General features: G+C 46.2%; 1 protein-coding gene across 1 annotated transcript in view; it reads right to left on the bottom strand.

The window, feature by feature from the left end:
* LOC142585277 (uncharacterized) overlaps positions 1-20,312 on the bottom strand; it is a 151,407-nt gene that overhangs the window by 55,154 nt on the left and 75,941 nt on the right. The gene's annotated exons all lie outside the window — the stretch shown is intronic.

A 20,312-nucleotide genomic window follows, 5' to 3' on the forward strand; every position in this document is an offset into this window, starting at 1 on the left:
CAGGTCGAGAAACCACACTATACCTCACTACAAAGTAAAGTCATTCGGCAGGACGACGTCCGCTGCAGGCTCGGCTTCATCAATGGAAACAGATCGCGTACAACAACGTAAAAAAAGATTTCAGCAACAAGCAGGAGGATCTTGATTATTACTGCTACCGCCACCATCACTACTACTACTACTACTACTACTACTACTACTACTACTACTACTACTACTACTACTACTACTACTGATAATAATAATAACAATAATAATAAATAATAATAAGAATAATAATAAGAAGAAGAAGCAGAAGAAGAAGAAGAAGAAGAAGAAGAAGAAGAAGAAGAAGTTGAAGTAGAATAAATTGTTTAATTGACGTGTCAAGAAACAATCCTAGGGTGTGAATACTGGCGTACGTTTACATTATTGCAAAAAGTAATTCTAGTGCAACCCAAAGGAAATGTCAGTAAAACTAAAGAGAACGTTGTACGGATCCAAGCAAAAAAAGAAAAGACATTTTCAAATGTGACACAAAAAAAGCACATTAAAAGAGGAAAATTGCGAAAACTAATAGGTGCCATTCAACAAAGTGCCAGGCGAATAAGAAGTGGACAACACTAAGATTGAAGTAATAATAATGACAGCTCCCTTTTTAAATTTGTAGTAAGCCACGCATGAAGCGGGAAGCCGACAAACAATGTTTTCGGACCCGCAGCTTGGCAAGGCCGCTGGTGCCTGAACTGTCAACTTCAGAACAGCCACGCTCACGGCTGCAGGATGCACGTCTTGCGTAATCGACAAATCACGCAGTAATGTGATCACGTTTCTAGCACAAAGAAGAAAACCCCATAGGGAATAAACGCGCGCGCAACAATCTGAGCGTACGCACATTTAAAGGAAACGTGGGAATATTAAAAGAATAAACCATTCACATAAATCGCTCCATAGCAAGAAACCAAGATAAAAAAAAAAAGCTGGAGCCAGTAGTTACCTGCTACGGTTTATATAAAAATTAAGAAGCCAACGACATCAACGAATCACGCAGAACATACGACGGTCTCAGGCGGCTTCAATAATTCAACGATAAATCGTCGAGGAGGATCGGGTAGCGCTAGCCGTCGACGTTTCACAGTCCATCCGGATAAATCTATCAGTCCGAACTCGGCTGACCCCCCCGCTACAATGAGAGCGAGGAGGTCGCGAGATTGGGTTGCGGATTGGGAGAGAAGACGTTGGGAATCGGCGGCGCCGGAAATTGCCGTAAAACAAACGACCCCTCGGGTGCCGCAGGGGCACTGCGCCTGATTGGACGGGGCCGACCGACTCACCTAATAGAACGAGGCCACTAAATGAGGCCTCCTGTGGACGTCTCGCCGAATGAAGCGCCATCTAGAGCTGTTTTTCTTTATTACGCCGCGCTTTTATTATTGTTCGCTGGCGCTCTTTCTTGGCTCCTCGGTTAAACTACGACTTCGATATTTGAGCGTCGACTTGACTAGCTTTCTCGCTTTGGCTTTACTGCCGCAGCGTGTTAAGCGCTAAAAAAACTGGCTCTGCTGTGGCCGTCGTCTCCATTAACGCAATCATAATCATAATCATCATCATCATCATCAAGTCATCGTTATCGTCAGGTGACCTCCTCGTGCCCATATGACGAAGAAAAAAAAAGACGAAATATTCATCACTACCGCCACTAAGCCATTCCATCACTGTTTTCTTTTTCTTTATTTCCTAGTATTAGCTGCTGGGCGCAAATCACTCTGGCGGGTAGCATAAAGAAACGAGCTAATCAGTCTCTGCCGCTTTTACTGTGATACAGACATACTGACATACTGTTCGCACTCACCCTTGAGACATAGGTGCTGCTCGGGCAACGGTCTCGCTTTAGAGCAAACACTAAAATAGTGGTAAGAATAAACACGTTGCCAATATAGAATTCAACTCGGAACTAGATTCAATTTAGTCATAAACATCCTTCAACGAGACGGTCATTAGACTGAAATGAGTCACTGAGGAGATAATAGGTTTGGGGTTCCAGACCACAGTGCGTGCCTTCCCACAGACTACGTATACATTCCTGTAAGAAAAATAATTTCAAATGATATACCGTCACAACTAGTTGGTACTGAAAATCGAATGGAATGAGGATTGAGATCAATGTCCTTCTTGAAGAGTTCGTTCTAGTGAATCCAAAAATAATATACATAAAAAAATATATCACGCTGCATTCCCGTATGGCAATTTGAGCTGAGTTTTGCGCTTCATGCAGACACTAAGAGTGGCGGTATCTGTGCACTCACTTCGGAGGACTCAGACAAGCAACATTGAAATGGATGAAGATGACATTGTGTACAACGCATAGAAGTTGCCCTCGAGAAGATGGTGGTGTTCGTTATGACAGAGTGCTTCTCTCGCTCTAAATTAGTTCACAAATGAAGTAATCGCTCAAGATTTTTTTTATTTTTTACTTTCTGTAGACACTCATACATTTATAACTGCTAGTTGTTCTTTGTAGCTGTATTCTGTTCGCTGAGAAATGTCAGGGTCAATGGCAATCAGCATAACAGATACTACTACTCGCTAAGCTAGTAAGACATCTACCGGAGGAACTTTTTTTTTTTCTAATACGTGCCTACATTAAGCGCTCCAGTAGGGAGGAGAGTAAAAAGAGGAGGAAAAGCTGGGAAGGTTTGCCAGTATATATCGACCGGCTGGCCGCCGTCTGCTTGGGTAAGGGGGTAAAAGGAATAAAAGATGATAGCAGGAGACACGAAATATAACTAAACCATTTTTCGTTCACTTCTGAAAGGCGGCACAAGCGGTATTCATACAGGATGGTAAGCAATAAATTTTCGTCATCAGAATTCAAGGGCAGTCAAGGATGACCTTTTTTTTTTTTCTCGTATGACGCGCTTCGTGGCACCCCATTGTAAGTCAGCCGTCCTTCTTATTTTTCGCTCCCGACTGCTCTTATATATGTCCCTAATATTACAGAAACATTCAGAAAACAAGACATATTTCTATTTTCCTAAATTCCCTATATCTCTCGCTCCCTGCGTTTTCCCTTTACTCCAACATTATGAATGGTTTTCATTAGAACGATCAGTAGGAGCGACGTCGGGCTGCGTATTCAGAATCCATTGGTGTCTCCGAGGACAGCCTATACGAAGTCTTATTAAATGCTTGCCCGGTCACTCGAAACGCTCCGTTCACTGCCGTATTTCTCCTCATATATATATATATATATATATATATATATATATATATATATATATATATATATATATATATATATATATATATATATATATATATATATATATATATATATATTCTTTTTCAGCCGTCGGCCACTTTTGGCTAGTGTGGCTAATGTGCCGACAGCTTTTAAAGCTAGGCTTTCTTAGCTTGAAACTGACAAGGCTGTGAACAAAACAATCAAAGAATAGGTTCAAGCAAGGTGGCTTCTCCGCAATAACAGTGTGCATGGGAAGAAGCCCGCTTTACAATTACCTTCGAAATTTAGTGTAAGTCGGTTGGTATTGCTTATTTTCTTAAGTATTATGGCGCTAAATGTTAACGAAAGCAAGCGCAGGTGACCGACTAAGCGCCATTAAGTAGAAGAAAGATTCTTTCTACCTAACTTTAGATTGGATTAGTAGGCTTCGTATATGTCATGCCATATAAACGGCTGAAAAGGCACCAAAGAACAGTGGTTTTTTTCGTTCTGCTCTCCTTTGCGTCCCCCTTTCTTGCTTTAATATACTTAAAAGAATTAATTAACCTTTTCGTATTATTTTACATACCGAGAACGCTGTCAAGGGTAACGTCAAGCAGTCTTCGAAACAAATAAGCGAACAGTAATAAACAAAAGGCACCTGTACCAAAACTACTTCGATAACGAAAGAGGCGCTGAAGGAAATCGTGCCACCAGGACATCAAATAGCTGCATGCGACTGAGAGAACAAACGTCTCCATTCGCGTTATACGGTTACGTAGTAAAGTAACGTGTGCGCACCGAACGTGGTCCTGGGAGATAACATTTCTAACCGTGACACATTGCCATCATTTTTGCGGCGCTAATGAAACTGTGATTATATAGACCGTGATTCTGCATCTATAAGATTCCGAGGTTACACTTCACGGAGAATCAGCTAAAGCTCCGAGCGAGGCATCGAGTAAGATTTGTTTCATGATTGGGCTGGGCATTTAACGTTCGCATCGTAGTTCTCACGCAACCCCCACCCCCAGCGCCGGCATTAATTGGCTGTTTTGCACTGAAGACAGTCACATAGGCGAATACCAACTCCAACAGTTTCCCTAACTTGAAAATAAAATGAATTGCACGTCTTAGTAAACCTTAACGAAATAACCATCGCGCTTCCAACACAGGCACGAGGGACTTGCAACGCAGCGAATTAGCATATGACACAGAACCTCATTACCACGCGCGCTCTTACAACAAAGCTTCTGTTTTTTTTTTCTCTTTGTCCTTTGAGAAAACAGACTTGTGTGAGCTTCAGTAAACGAGAGCCTCCCATCCCATTTCCACAGCACAACACAGCGTAACGTGTTTCTTTTTTTCTTGCATCCTTTTTTTTACATTATTTAAGCTATTTTCTTGACCAGCTTCTCCGTGCCTCCATATTTGAGCCTATAGCAACCTCGCTGTGCGTTGTTCGCATGCAAAATAACGAAGCTCGCGCGAGAAAGAGCCCAAATCCGTTTCTCCCGTTCCTCCTCTGCATGCAGGAAGCCCGAATCGGCCACATCCCGAGAGACCACCGCCTGCTGCTCCCGCATGCGATTGCGTGATCACGCCAAATAAAACCGTGCAGCATTGTGGAAGCTGTAGCTGACTCCGTATTATCTCGCTTCTGCATTTAGAAACATCCGTAATTTTCTGCCTCGTTCGCACCGTCGCTATTTACAATTGTGTGTCAGGCGCAGGGTGGTTCAATGTACAATTGTATTCGGTATTCATTTGTTATTGAGTACATTTGAAAAAAGGGAGCTGCAGTTAAAGGTGTACGAACGCTTGACCAAGTCTTCGGGACTTGCAGCGCATAGGCATACATCCTGTTTATTTAGTGGCAGATTGTTGATGACCAGAAAACAAGGCGCTACATGTTACGACACACTCTGCATGTCTTACAAATGTGATTAGCGAAAATGATAGTTTCACACAAGCTCATTCGTTTAAAGCAATTCGCAATTACACAGTCGTGAAATATATATGAGATATTGAAAACACTTTTTTTTTTCAAAAAATAATATAGTCCTTACAAGTAATTTTCGCACATGAACTCATCATAACACCTAAGTGACATTGAGGCATACTTTACTAGAGAAACTATAGGGTTCAAATTTGACCTGTTCTTATTTGTGGACTAGTTCTCTCGTTCAGAAAATGTGTAACTTTGGTACATTTTGCACTCCGGCCACAAAATACGGACTTTTGACGTTACTTGAGGCAACTCAAGTGTTCCCTTTAGTAAACCGTCTGTCGACTAGTATGTACGTAGGTTGGTGCTCTGCGTATCGATTGTACCTATAGCGCAAGAAGAGAATATGAACCGCAAATAAGTAGCCCTCTTCGTCGCACCACTGAGCTTATCTTGGGCAACGCCCGGCCAATAGCAGAAAACTATACTCACATCCCTGGCCAACGTGAGAGCCAAAATCGAATGTTCTTTCAAACAATGACTATTCGTAACGTGAGTATTGGAAACTGACGTGTGAGTATGAGCTGAGTAGCTTTACCACTGAACATTTCGTCTCGTAGAAAACTTTTGATCGCCGACATAGCCACTGAGCCACGAATGCAGCTTTGCGTGCTCCCTCGAATATATGAGTATAATGATTGCTGGTGACGCGTGTACAAACGCTACGTGATCGGTCACCGCCAGTTGTTTGACAAACCGCCGTAGCCCATGGTACAAAAGCGTAAGGATCTATGCATTTGTCAATCAGGAAGTATTCTCAAGGCGATGCTGAACGAAATATGCAGTTAAGATATATCGGCAGGTTATAAATATGGAGTAGCGAGTAGAACATTTTTCGCTGGTATACCAGTGAAAGGCGTTTCGTATTGCATTAGATCCCCGTCATGTCGCAGATTTGAACAAGTCTTCAGGTAAGTCAGCTAAATATAAACAAAACAGACGAGGAGAGGCCGCAAAACGCTGCATTTGTGAGCGAACGGAAGCTCACCCTGACAACCTTTGTAGCTTGGACGCACGCACGTACGCAATGTAATAAAGTAACGCAGACACGTGAACATTACAGAACTTGCAAAGTCACACTTATAATGACAGCGGTGCGGTCTGCGTAAGAAAATCGAAAAGGTAAAATTGGGTTTCAGTTTACCCGAGAGTAAATGACCTCTATATCCGCCGGACAAATGCGGATAGTTCTAAAACAGCTAACTGCTGGAGTAACTCTATCTATAATGCATTCTTTTGGTGTCTTCTAAGCGCGCGGCTCTGACGACTAAATTAAAAAATACAATTCCATCTGTAGACAAGCTCCGTGCTTGTAAACAAACGAGCTCAGTAACGGCAAAATGAGCAGATGATTACGTTGACAATGCTGTTCATCACTGTTCGTCGCTCCGAACAGCAATCTTTTCCAGACGACTATTGAAATCTATAAACACGTAATCGTGCGTACAAACCGCATAGTTGACTTCAGAGAACGTTCATGCCGTCATGTCAGTCGAAATATTTTGATGCATTTTTTGCCCACACGGAATGTGACGCAGGCTGTATATCAAGTTGACATTTCCATATTCCCTGAGTTTTCCAGGTTTTCCTTGAGTGCCTTTGTAAAATTCCCTGAGAACTTTGTTTTATTATAAGATGGGCTGACGCCATGTCGCCCGAGGCTGTCACTCTCTAGTAAGCATGATAAAAAAATTAGAAGAACAACCCAGTTTGAATAGTGAGGACTAGTGTTTATTTTATTCAAAAAGAAAACAGAAGGTAGGGGTTAGTAAAATGCACAGCTAATAAAATATCTTCAAAAAGATGGCAAAGCCCATTGCAAATCGAGTCAAACATTTTCAAATACGAATAGAAAGAGATGCATACAGAAGCTAATGTTTTCTAATATGAGCTATTTCTATCAAATGATGGCAATCTCATGGGTATGAGATCCGAACTTTGTCACAAGTGAGATTCTCTCTCAACAACTGGTAAATCAACCTCAGCTGTCCCGACATACTCCCAGTCCGCGCATAACGCATCAGTATTGCGTTTCGCTGTTTTAAAGAGTTTAGTTTGGTTTGGATGAGGGACACCTGCATTTCGGCATCAGCCAATACTGTTTTTCGAGCTAGAGCTCCTTCAAATAAGGTGCGGTACATTTCTTTTCCCATTCATTCCTCAATGCGTCGGTCCTTTCTATTGTCGTTCTCCTTCCGCCGCGCGTTCGCCCCATGGATGAATTGAAGCATTCTCTTGGTCAGTTGTACAGTCAACGTCCGATCTTTAGAGTTCCCTAGAGGCCGCGAAAGGCGTTCGGAAAATTGGGCAGTCCGAAAAATTGAATGCATGTCTTTTACGGCCCTTAAGGGCTCCAATCGCCACAGGCACGTCCGAAAAACTTCTGAAGGACTGCCAGTACACTTATTAGGTATATGGGTGGTCGTACTGGGGCAGAAGACAGCGGATGCACGCGTGTATAATTAAGGAATACATACTGTGTCTCGTGACAATTGCCCCTTGCCACGCTTGTTAAGCTTCGCCGCAATACCTTGCGTATGCTTCACCGCATAAAATATTTGTATCGAGGCAAAGCTGACTTTCAAAAACCGGCATTATGCAACGTGTTGTGGTTTCCGAACTTCGAAGCCAATCGTGAGGATTAGGAAGGCAGAGTCGGCGCCATTGCTGACAGCGGCGAATTCTTTCGATGAAAAGCATGGGACCGAAAGGCAAGAAGCTTAATAGCGAACGTCGAAGCAGCTAGGCCTAGCGTTGCCGCGGTGGTGGCTACGCCTCCAACCGGCGTGCGAGAGCGCCGGTTCGAGAGAGTCGGCGTGCGAGAGCGGTGGTAGCTTTTATTATTGCCGTTTTGGACCTGCGGTCACGGCAAAAAGTTCGGCAAATCGGACAGCGAAGGGTTCTTGCGTCACAAATTTCAGACGTTCTTAAACATTGACTCTATGGGTGGTGCCACGAAGGGGTCCGAATTATCGGGCATGTCCCAAAAATCGGGCGTCCGGAAAACCGGCCGTTGACTGTACCCTGACAACTCGTCCAGCCGACGACACGGGGTCAGAGATGATTCGTTACGATTGCTCTGTTACTCGAACCAGCATTAGCGTGACTTCTGTTCCCTTTCAATTAAATTATAGCTAGTTTTCCCTGATAGAAGCACATATTCCCTGAGTTTTCTCACAGTATTTCTAGTCAATTCAAAATCCCTGGGAATTTCTGATTTTCCCGGTTTTTCCGGTTGGTAGACACGCTGGCAACGGCAGCGCCGCTGTCTCTTTGTGACGTCACGCAATGTAACCTTGCGTACTGACAGTTTCACCGACATTATGCTAACCAGGAAAAAGTTTCCAGCTCAACCAGTTCACGAACAACGGTCGATTCGAGCGCGTGAAAAGTGGTCGCACAGACGTCGCTCTGCGATTCGCGACCACTTTTATACATGCACCCGACGTCACCATAGGCGCAAAGTTAAGTAGTCATTTTCGTATAACGTCCCAAGATTGCAGCGCCAAAGAACCGAAAGCGCCGTCGTCTGTAGCTTTCACAATGCTGCGCTGTTTTACCCGCGGTGACGAGAAGGATACGCGTTTTCTCTCCATCTCGCTCGCTGTCTTGCTCGCTTTCCCTAAGTGGTCGCACGCTACACATCTCCGAGGCCAGGGTCGCGCGGTCCGCGCTGCTACTGTACACGAGAGCAGCCTTCGCGGCGCAAGCCTTAATGCGCGCTCCGAATCCTTCTTTATGCAAACGAATCGCGAGATCCTTCTACCCTCGGGGACGCTTAAGTGGTCAATCAGCGCCCTCCCCGGGCTCGGGCCTTATGCATACCCGAAGAAGAGCGTCGAAGCTGGGGTCTGTTGCTGGCTGCTACGCGGAAATTGATCGGCTTCGTGGCTACTGTCATTCCGATCCCCTTGTTCCTCTGACCCCGTTGCTTAGCGAGAGGATCGGAAGCGTGTGTTTATGCACTTCTCGCATCATCCGAGTCGTCTCTTCGGGCCAGCGACCCGGCATGGAAATACACGTGCCTTTATATAGTGCTCTTTTGCGTGACCCAGAAGGAAGCGAGTGGAGCTTCTCTGACGATTGCTTCGCCTGCGTGGTGCTCGCGGCCTCGCCAACATTTACATGGGCACAGTCTGTGCAGATATCCCCACACATGTTTTCTACAGAACGGTCTGTAAAAAAAGCTTTTACAAATGTTTTCTAGAGGACCGATTATCAATGGCTCTATAGAGAGTCTATAGCGAAACATGGCAGAAGAACGCAGACAATGTGACAAGCGATACGACCAGGACAGATGCGCTGATCGCGTGTCGTGTATCACTTGCCTTGTAGATTGCGCCACGTTGAACGTGAGCCACCCAACCTACCCGGCAACACTCGTCTATACAGAGCTTGTGCAGGTACGGCCTGACACTTGTATCTTGTTGATAGACTTTGTGCAGTGAGTGCATTTGGGATTATGTATACCAAGGAAAGGACTAAATGTAATGAATTCTTACACTTCTTGTCGTCTATTGTCTACAAACTATACCGGCGCTCAACGCACTTGGAAATACACAAACCAATACATAGGGGATCCGACGTGGGCGTGGCATTACCTTTGTTTAGTTACTTGTGCGTTCATTAAACACTGGCACACAACAACTTAATAACGCGCACAGCTACAAATAACTCTGTTTTCACAAAGCGTGCCAGGGCACAATCTCAAAATGGCAGAGTAACTTCCTAACGGCTGCTCGGCGCACCCATCCGACTATAAAGCTTATCTTCGCAACTTGAGAGTCGCGCAGACCTGCCTCTCTGCACCGATCGTCACTTTCGAAATGGTGACACAGTTCCGGCGCTGGCCGGAAAACAGCGAGCGTCCGGCCCACGCGCGTCTAAAATAAGCGCGACCAGGAAAGACGGTCGCGTGGGCTCTTTTGCATAGCGCGTGCTCCAGTGCTAGACAGCCTCGCTCAGCACAGACACCACTGTCATTGCGCAAGTATGCCGAGTTCTTGTGCATGCGGGTGAAGTCAAGTTTACTTCTAACGCGACAGAGTTAAGGGCCCCGTGTCGCATAAAATCCGGCGTCGGCGTCCGGTGTCCACCGTGCAAAAGAATTTCGAACTAAATTCAGAACCACGAATACCCAACCACTCGTCTACCACCAAAGTTGCTCATACCTTGTATTTCCTTCTTTACAAAGTTATTCCTCGGAATATTGAGAACGGCAGCCCACAAACAAACGTAGTGAAAAAAGAAAACACGTACCGACAGCGCATATCCTTTACGTCAGCTCTTCTCAGACTGCAATATTATAAGTGCGGAACAATAACAGGAGACCGACCCACGCAAGAGGCCGCCTTTCCACCAGAAAGCTTGCCTTCGTGCATAGCGTTCGCCGCCAGCGTTGCCAGGTAAACGCTACGCTAGCTGCACTGTTGCCGGGAAGCATGAAAAGCAGCAAAGAGTCTTTGAACGCTCTCGCGTTCCACTCTTAAAGGCGAAGCTTAAGCATCCTCCAAACTTTTGACGGTCTGGTGCGAGAAAAAAAGAAAAGAAAGGAAAGTAAAAGTTCATCCGCCTTCAAAGGGAACGCAGGCAATTCAAATATCAGCTTGAAAACTACATCTGCAAGGCCATGGCTTTAGGAGTCACATCGTGAGAGGAAAGCGTGGCATTCCCAAAGGCCTGTTCGTTCTTCATTGGGAAAAGGTGCCAGAAATCGGTGCAACGATTGCGGGTGTGAGGAGCCCGTCGAAAGAAATCTCCTCTGCATCAGTCTCCCCTACGACGGCCAGCTCGTTCTACTCCGCGCCACGTAGGATAACCTGGACTCGAGATCACTCTCGGTGATAAACGTATGCAGAATCCTTGGCCACGTGTGCCACGGCGTCACGAAGGGATACGCGGCGTTGCCACAGTTCCTGAAGTCGACAGGCCTCGGTGAGTGATTGCATTCGCGACGAGCACTCTTCTGGATGAAGCGACGCTGGCAGCGTTATCTCTCTTCTCCCGCTTACTCTTCATTCCATTGCCCTTTCCCTCTGAGTAGGGTAGCAAACCGAAGGAGCCTCTGGTGGAACTCGCTGCATTTTTTAGATCTCTCTCTCTCTCTCTCTCTCTCTCTCTCTCTCTCTCTCTCTCTCAAATTTGACACGTGAGAAAGAATAATAGGAGGAGGCGAGTGGTACGAGTAGATGACAAGCGCGCGATTCTAAAGGACAAGTCGAGCGAAAAGGCTAATGCACGGAATAACATGCGCATTCGTCGTCAGTACGCCTGGTCGGTTGCTTCTTAACGTCCCAACGCCACACCTGGGCTACCACCTCAAAAACCAGTTATGATAGCCAACAACTCAGTACGGAGAAGACTCTTTACCATCGCAGGTGTTTTGCCACCAGCGAAATGCCTTCGAACCGTCTCGCGCAGTCAAACAGTATTGTTTTTCGGGGACACTAAACAGGAATGAATAACATAATCGGGACTGCTAAGTGCGCTTTCGAAATACCAGAAAAGTGAGCGTTACAGAGAGCGGTGGTGTGCAGAGACAGAAAAAGCTCAAGAGCCAAAAATGGCTGGTGACACCACTACGAAGTTCCCCCATCAGCGCCTCGTGACGGCATAAATTTGACAGCATCTGTTCGGAACTAATTAGTTGTTTACGATAAACGAGGATTGCATTGCATTATAACCAAAACAAAGACCACCTAATAAGTTTAGCAAACTTTTTTTTTTTGCGAATAGAAAGCCCGAACACTCGAAACTAAATTTAAATTCGTGACGTCCAAATGATCTCGCAGAGCTGCGGTAGAGGCGACACTCTCCTGCAACGCTGCCGTGCAAAAATTGGAGCCCTTGAAAGTTTGCGAAGGTGGCTTCTCCACAAGACAAACTTGTTTAAAAGCACGTTTTATTCACTACCTTCATTTTTTCAGTTTATTGCCCGTCTGTTCATTGGAAACGAGGGCTTGTCACGCGTTAGAGAGTTTCAGTTTGTCCGTATACACAATAGCTTATACAGATTACCGAGCTGTCGGAGACGCGGACGGCGGAAACATAGATTGAGGGGCTTTACGATAACAGCGCTGGTAGTGGCATTTCGGGACGATTAGTCCAACCGCAGAGCCTCTCTAATTTTATGTCAGGCAGGTTTACGCGTCGAAAGAAAAATTTTAAAAAGGAAAGAATACTTGTTAACAGTTATGTCACTGTCGAAGCTTATACCAGCAGATAAGTAGAGCATTGTTGCTGACCACTCTGTGTTCTGTCTTGTTAAACTGCACACCACAAGATGGCGCCACCAACGCGTCCCCTGATGCCTACGCGTTCGGAAACCCGGTGTTCCGTGGATGGTAGAAGCGCGAGCACATGCCGCACTTCATATCATCACCATTCCTCCTCGTCGGCTTCTACGCTGAACGTCGCCCATACTTGGAGAACAAAGAGCGCCGGTTGTCGATTGGACACAACAGCCTTAAAAAAAGCGGTGGAGGTGCTCATCGGTCTCCGCATCCCCTACCCAATAAACAGTTCTCAACAGAACTAATAGATTGCTTTAGTTTAGGCTAAAACAACCTGCACTTGTTCAGGACGCAGACGTTGACACTTTCAAGGGTGCAGGGATCGGCGTGGGCGAAATGCTGCATTAAAATGACTCCTAAATGCATCTGCGCATGTTCAACGCTTTCTATCCCTGAGACCTTCCGAGTCAGTTCTTCGCGTATCGCGCATGCAAGCCTTCTATACCCTCCACCCACAGCACTCCTCACCGTATTTTTGTTCCGTTTTAACTGTTAGCGTAAAGCGGACGCCGTCGGTATACTCTCGTGAAAGGACGTTCCCAGACGCTTTCGCAACGCGGGTACACATTGGCCGGTAAAACAGCTTATTGCGTTCCCAGCGGCGCGCACAAAAGCAGAGAGGGACGTTCGCACGAAAACAAACAAAAGAACGAAGGAAAAGAATTAAAAAAAAAAACACCGCGATCGACTGCGCGCGTGGAGACGCAAAATGCGATCACCCGTACAGCGGCGCGTCTGGACCGCGGTGAAAAGTATTTTGAGAACTAATCGGGAAAACAACGTCAAGAATAAACGAATGATAACGATAATAATAATAAAAACGCGGGGAAACTCCTGTACAGAGCGGCGCGATAACGCGATTTCGGAAGAAACGCTCCATGAATTCTCCAAGCGACCGCGGATCGTTAATAAACAGGCAGCGAGAAAGGAGCGAGAAGAAGAAGAAGATGGAAAGAGCGGAGCAAGCTATATATGAGCCCGCGAAGTGATTGCACCATCGAAGAAGCGTTCGAGGGGAAGACGGGGACGGTGCGGCGGGCGCGCCTGAATACAGCGAGCGGCGTCGGCGAGTCGCGAGAAAAGGCGGGGCACCGCTGCGACAATCCGCGGAGGAAGCCGGCGCGAGGATCGTTGCGGCCTCGTTTGCCCAGCGTTTCCCTCAGAAGCATGCAGTTCTCTGCATGCTTCTGGGACCGTCTGGTACGGAACGTCCACCTTCCAGACACCGCTGGAGTTCAAAGCTGGTGACGGCGTTTTAAACGGCAACAGCAACAAAATTTTGGGCGTCGTAAAAAAAAAAAGCCTCGTTTTAGATGAAGGAGATACCGAGTGGTATTATTAGTGCAAAATTTTACGTTTGAAATACGAGCAAGAGCGTCAGGAAAGGTTCGCAGAATTAGACGTTGATACCGAAACTGAAGAGAGAGAATAAAGAATAGAACAGAAAGCAAGGAAGTCAGAAGTGACGCATTTACGCGACACGCGCGGCTCCTTGGCATTTCCTCCGAGATTGGACACGGCCCGCGGCTGTACGCAGCGCGCTGAGTAGATCTCGGAGGCGACGCTTGCAGGGACCCCCGCCATATCCGCTAACCACCGGATGCACGCGTCGTCTGCTTATGCGATATTTTAAAGGTTGCTAATAAAAACAAAATGAGACAATTGTCAGCCCTGGAGCTTCGCCAAGATTGCTTCGGTGGTATGTACAACAATTTTTTTTACTAATTTAGCAAAAGTAAAATTTCCTTACAGTACACGGCCTTTAACAGGTCAGCGGTCGAGGTAAGCAAGGCAAGTTCACAGTATTAGTGTAATATAAGCAGGAGGGAGATGCATAGAGCAAGTGTAGCAACAGTTATAAGCTACATTACAGTGTAAAGGTAGATATTTTAATAAAAAGAAGGAAGGTGAAGTAGAGATAGGCAAAATGCTACACTGCAATAGATGTAGTAACGCTTTATTAGCTCAAACAGGCTGCGACCATTTGTCGACGCCCAGTTTCAAAGAGGATATCAATACAAACCACCACCACCACCACTACCACCACCATCATCATCACCATCATCATCACCATCATCATCATCATCATCATCATCATCATCGTCGAGTTCAGGAGGAGAGGAGGAGACAAAGGAGAGGAAAGACAGGGAGGTTAGCCAGTGTAAGTACCGGCTGGCTACCCTGTGCTGGGGAAAGGGGTAAAGGGAATAAAAGGAGAAAGAAGAAGAGGGAAAAAAATGGAAAAAAAAAAGAGAAAATTCACACAGTAACGCGAAACTACGCGCTACAACGTTCAAAGGCGGTCGCACAATTCGCAGTTCCTTAAAAACTTCAACAATGCCCTTAAGGCCTTGAGTGCCGAAGCCCGTCTGGACCAATGTCCTAGAGCTTTTTCCTCTGTAAAGGGGCGATTGTCCAGTTTTGCGAGAGCGGTCACGAGCACTTTTCTTCGCACTGCGTAACGGGGACAGTCACATAGGAGGTGTTGAATCGTCTCCTCGCAGCCGCAGGTGTCACAAGTAAGGCTGTCGGCCATGCCAATGCGGAATGAATATGAGTTCGTGAATGCCACGCCGAGCCACAGTCTGCAACTCCGCCTACCACCAGGGTCGAGTTCAGTAGTGCCCATTGGACTGATTGGTAGCGCATGGATACTTATCAATCTGGGTGCGTCCGGCTGGCAGACGTTCTTGTGACGTTATTGATTGTAGACTTCGGCCTTCTAAATTTCCAAACAATCGTAGTTTTCCCCCCGAACGCCCCAGAAAAGCAAAATCTCTTCGTGACTAAAGCAATGGGCATGAAATGAAAACGAGGACGAGGGCGATGACTGGGGCAAGTGGCTCGAGAAATGAACCTCTGCGCTCATGCAAAGTCACGAGGCCGTTCGAAGCCGAAAGGAGAAAGTTCAGACAAATCCATGCACTGTATACCCACCGCTGCCATGCTGGATGAACGACCACGCTTGAAGCTCCCATAGACAGGAGCGCCACCTTTCTCTCGAGTAACTTTCTTAGAAAACGCTACGGAACGTGAAGGTGTGAAGGTAACTCCGTTGTACCGGCTGTCGCTTGGCCTCGTATTAGCGAAGTCACATTCGTCCGCTATTGGATGCGCCGACAGCCCTATAGCTGTGACACTTGCAGCCGTTTGCAGCCGTTCCAACAATTTGGAGGACGCTTAAGCTTCGCCTTTGAGAGTGGAAAGCAATAGCATTTAAAGATTATATATATATATATATATGTATGTATGTATGTATGTATGTATGTATGTATGTATGTATGTATGTATGTATACGTTTTACTGTATAAAAGTGATCAATAGGTGTTTTTATTTTCTTTCATTGCCCTGAATTTGGCCAGAGGGCGCTGCAACTACAAAAGGGCCGCTCCGCTACGCTAAACGTGTAACTAAAACGCGAAAATCGCCCGCCGCTCCACTTTGGCTTAGCGGGGCCACTCGCAGCGGAGCGTACCGTAAAGACGCTCAACTAAGACACTCTTATGTAACCGTAACGTTTACCGGGAAACGCTGGCGGCAAATGCTATAGACGAAGGCAAGCTTTCTGGTAGAAATGCGACCTCTTGGGTGGGTCGATTGTGTCGCACTTTTAATATTTCAGTCTGAGAAGAGCTATCACAAAAGATATGTGCTGTTGGTGTTTTTCTTTCATTACATTTGTTTGTGGGCTACCATTCCCAAAATTCCGAGGAATAACTTTGTAAAGTATTAAAGACAAGATGTGAGCAACTTTGGCGGTAGATGAGTGGTTGGGTATGCGTAGTTCGGAACTTGCTTCGCCATTCTTTTTGCCGAAGCGACGTCCGACGCCAACGCCGACGTCGGATTTTTTGCGACATCGGTTCCTTAGCGCTATCGCGTTAACAATCTCCCTTTTCCTAAACACCGGCCCAGGTTATAGCACGGAGAGGCAGGTGCTCTGTACTGCCTCAAGAGACACCGGATCATCACCCACTGTCCAGAGCGAAAGATACTTGGACAGTGGTCGCAGGGGACCCGTGCGCTAAAGGCTGCCAGAGAGCTACTTCGCTTCCTGCGGTTTACGGGCCTGCGCGATGTGCTGTGATCGTCACGTGTTGCGCCTTCTTAATTTGGTGCGCCGATTATCTGTTTCGCTACTCATATTTATCCCTTCCTATCTCTTTATATATATATTTTTCCCTCGTGCAGGGTAGCAGACCGCACTTGTCCTGGTAAACCCCCTGCTACTCTTTTGCGCCTCCCTCCAACCCTCTCTCTCTCTCTCTCTCTCTCTCTCTCTCTCTACGCATATAACGACTTTCCTGCCCAACACACCCTCGAAAGGAAGCCTGACTCCCTTTGCACCCCGCCCCCCTAAGGCATGCAAGTTTCCTGAAAAAAAAAGAGAGAATAATAATAGTAAGAGTCGACTTCAAGCATATCGGTCCAACCAGAATGGGATTGATGGGCAAGCACATCTTTCTGACCCAAACCTACGTCCTTCCGGCTTGAACGGGCTCTACATCTTTGCAAATTGATCATGTTCAACAAGACATTACGTTATAACCGCATCAATTCGCAATTATTTATCGATGTGAGCAGAAACTTATTGCCTTTTTGCGTTTAGAAAGATAGGTCCTTTTTTTCATTTAGAAAGATTATGATGATGCGGTGTTTTCTATCGCAGGGGCTAGATATGTTGAAAGAGCGCCAAGCAAGTTGTAACGAGTTGGCAAGGAGGCGATGAATTACGAAAGGTAGATAGACGTAACGTCGCCGTAGAGAGGCAATTTCGAAACATAAAACGTAACAGCTACCGCCGCAAAATACACCTAAAGTCACGAGAACGAATACTCGACAAATCAATGTGTTAATCCTAATTCCCACGTTGGACGATCGCCAGCTGCAGGGCTCCCTTTTAGTTCTTTTTTTTTTCTAGGAAACTCTGCGCCACAGGACCGTCTTGTTTGAGCCAATGCTTATTCGGAGGGGACCGCGACTTCCTTTGTACACCGTGGCAAACACGTGACGTTGTCGTCACCGGAAAAACCCATTTGCCTCCGCGTACACCGTTGTCATCGGAGGCGCCCGCAACCCGACTCGTTGCTGGGCCCCAGGCTGCAAAGCGGCAAAAGTGCATGCGCACGGGGGCGGGGTGGGGGTGGGGGAGGGAGGAGGGCAATTCGAGATGCGCGCGGTATATGCGATAGCGTTTGCAGAGCCATTAACAGTTCGCCCCGATGACCGTCGGCGGCGGCTGCCACCGCTGTCCGCGTTCTGCTCATAAAGAGGAAAACAGTGTTAGCTCCTGCACGACAAACCCTATTGGCTGTTAATGCGAAAGTTTTTTAACCGCGCATTCTGCGTAACGTATTCTTTTGTAGGCATTTCTGCCGTTATTTCTTTTGGTTTCGCCTTTCGTAACTGCCCTATGCGCGAGATGCGACAACTTTAGCAAGCAACAAAATATTTCTTTTTTCTCTTCTTGGTACTTCATTGTAACAAAAGGAAGGTTAGATATTTATGCACACAATGCTTCACTTGCGCTGCATCCACTCCTTTCTTAACGTTGCTGAAAAAGGTATTGTGCAATAGTCACAGAGGAGACTTCAGCAACAGAGGCGGTTCTGGCAGGTAGGCGGTCGCGTTGAGCCATAAGCACCGGAAAAGGACACCGTTGTGCGGTGGATTTCATTTCGCAGCCAAATATCGTACGTTTTCTCCCTATCTGTCCACAAACGAAAAAAAAAAAACTAAGACAGTGCGCACTATTCTTTGACGTACTTATTCGTTAGAGGATACCAGCTTGCCAAAGTAATTAGTCCAGGAACCTAGCGCTAAATATTAGTATGTATATAACCTATTTTTGTTAAAGTACTTGTGCATAAACGAACTTCACTAGTAAATGTTCGTTTCTTTTTTCTTTTTGCGAACAGCGCAGATTGCGTATGCGAGTAAACGTTCCAGCAACAAAACAGTGACGAATTTTTTTCTTTCGTGTGCGCACCTGTAGAGAGGTCCACGAGGTTAAACTTCCGCAAGGAGGGACGGAGCACTTCAAAGTCATGCAGAACGGCCGGCGGATTGAGTGTATTCGCTCCCTTACGAATGCCGGTCAGGCGGTCATCCTAAGCAAAATTATATCACGACGTCAAAGAGGGACACTAAAGAGAAAAGAATAGCATGTGCTGCAATTAACAAATTACACTTCTGCAATACCACACACAAAAAAAGAAGCCTCTCTTGCAGCATGAAGAAGCTTGTTGCCGAGTTACGCTCAATCCGCACGCTTGCGGACGTGTGGAAGGCCGTGCGGATTTAGCTTAAATCGGCCGTAAGCCAGAAAGGGCGCTAAAGAGAAAGGCGGGTTCCAACGTCACGTTGAAGTTCCCGCGCCAGCTCGTCGCAAATTCATGACTTTTTCTTTTCTTCTTTTTTTTTTTGTTCGATGTCGGCTATAGGGTCTAGAGATGGCTCCTTGAAGAACACTTAGCCAGTCTATAGTTAGATTAGTGACTTATATGAGTGTCCCTGTAATACGAGGTCGTTTACAGCGCGAGCTAAGCGATTCTGAGCGGTACGAGCTGGCAAATGGCGTCTGTCGTGCCCTTCTTTTCACCCTGCCCTAACTCTCGCATAGCACAAACACAGCGACGCGCCCTTGACGAACGTTCCACTTTCGTGTGCACTTTGGACGCTTACTTGTCGCATGTTCGGCATGCACACAGATGCGAACAAGCGGGAGTGTCTGCTCTTTGTTGGGAAGTTTAGTACTCGCACCCGCAACGTATGCTTCGTGGCTGCGCCGTTTGCCCGCTGCAGTCAGCGGTAAGCCACCAACAGTGCCGTCCCACCCATCAAACGCGTTGGAATTAAACTACGGAGTTGACGTGTAGGACCGAATGGTCGTTGACGGGGAGATAACGTCGCTGTTCAAGGAATTATTTTCTTTGTCACACACCTTTAAGCGAACGGTGATGAGTCGATCGTGATATACATAGCAACTATCAGCAAGTGAGTTCATTATTCTGCAAGTTCCGAGAACTGCGTTTCACGCATTCAGCGTTATGCTTGTGCATTTGTGCAGTCTATTCATAGGTGACGTCATGAAACAGACGTTCGCGCTCTGACCACGTGCTTGGTGCCGTTTCGGTATCTCTTTTTTTCTTCCATGCATTGTTTGAATGCGTGAGAAAAAGAAGAAGGGAAGAAAGAAGAAAAATAAAGACTAGAAAACGGAACGGCACAGCGTACGTGGTAATAGCGCGAAAGTGAGCCCACCGTTAAGCATGCTGAACGCATTCTTGGATAGCAACTGCGGTTAGGTCTTCGTAATTTTTGTACAGTCGTTAGCACACAATAAACTTGCCTTTAGACATATGATAACCCTCTCAGCACCAGCTTACAGAGAACGTCGTGGATAGGTGGCCAATTATTGACCTTCGGTATGTTCAAACGCTCTGTGTGCCAGCACCACGTTACGCATTATGAGCAAGTGTGCGTGCTTCAATCTTGGTTCCGTACTACGCTTTTCCTTTATTGATTTTACGTGCACGTTTGAATGTATCATATTTGGTAATATTTATCTGAGACTCTCCTAATACGAACTGATTACTACACTACATAACTAGGCTATGTTTCCGGTGCCGATGCCCTTGGGAACACTACTTGTGGGCTTGTGCTACGGTGTTGTAATGATTGTTTTTATATTACCCTGCTTGCTATTTTAGTGTTTTTTCAGAAGTGTTTTCTTTTTTCCTTGGAGACGGAGGTAGAGGTAGGCAACGAAAGCTCTGCTTTAAAAGAAATATTGCAATGACAAAGTCAA

The sequence above is a fragment of the Dermacentor variabilis genome, chromosome 6 (genome assembly GCF_050947875.1).
Source record: "Dermacentor variabilis isolate Ectoservices chromosome 6, ASM5094787v1, whole genome shotgun sequence".
Classification (NCBI taxonomy): domain Eukaryota; kingdom Metazoa; phylum Arthropoda; class Arachnida; order Ixodida; family Ixodidae; genus Dermacentor; species Dermacentor variabilis.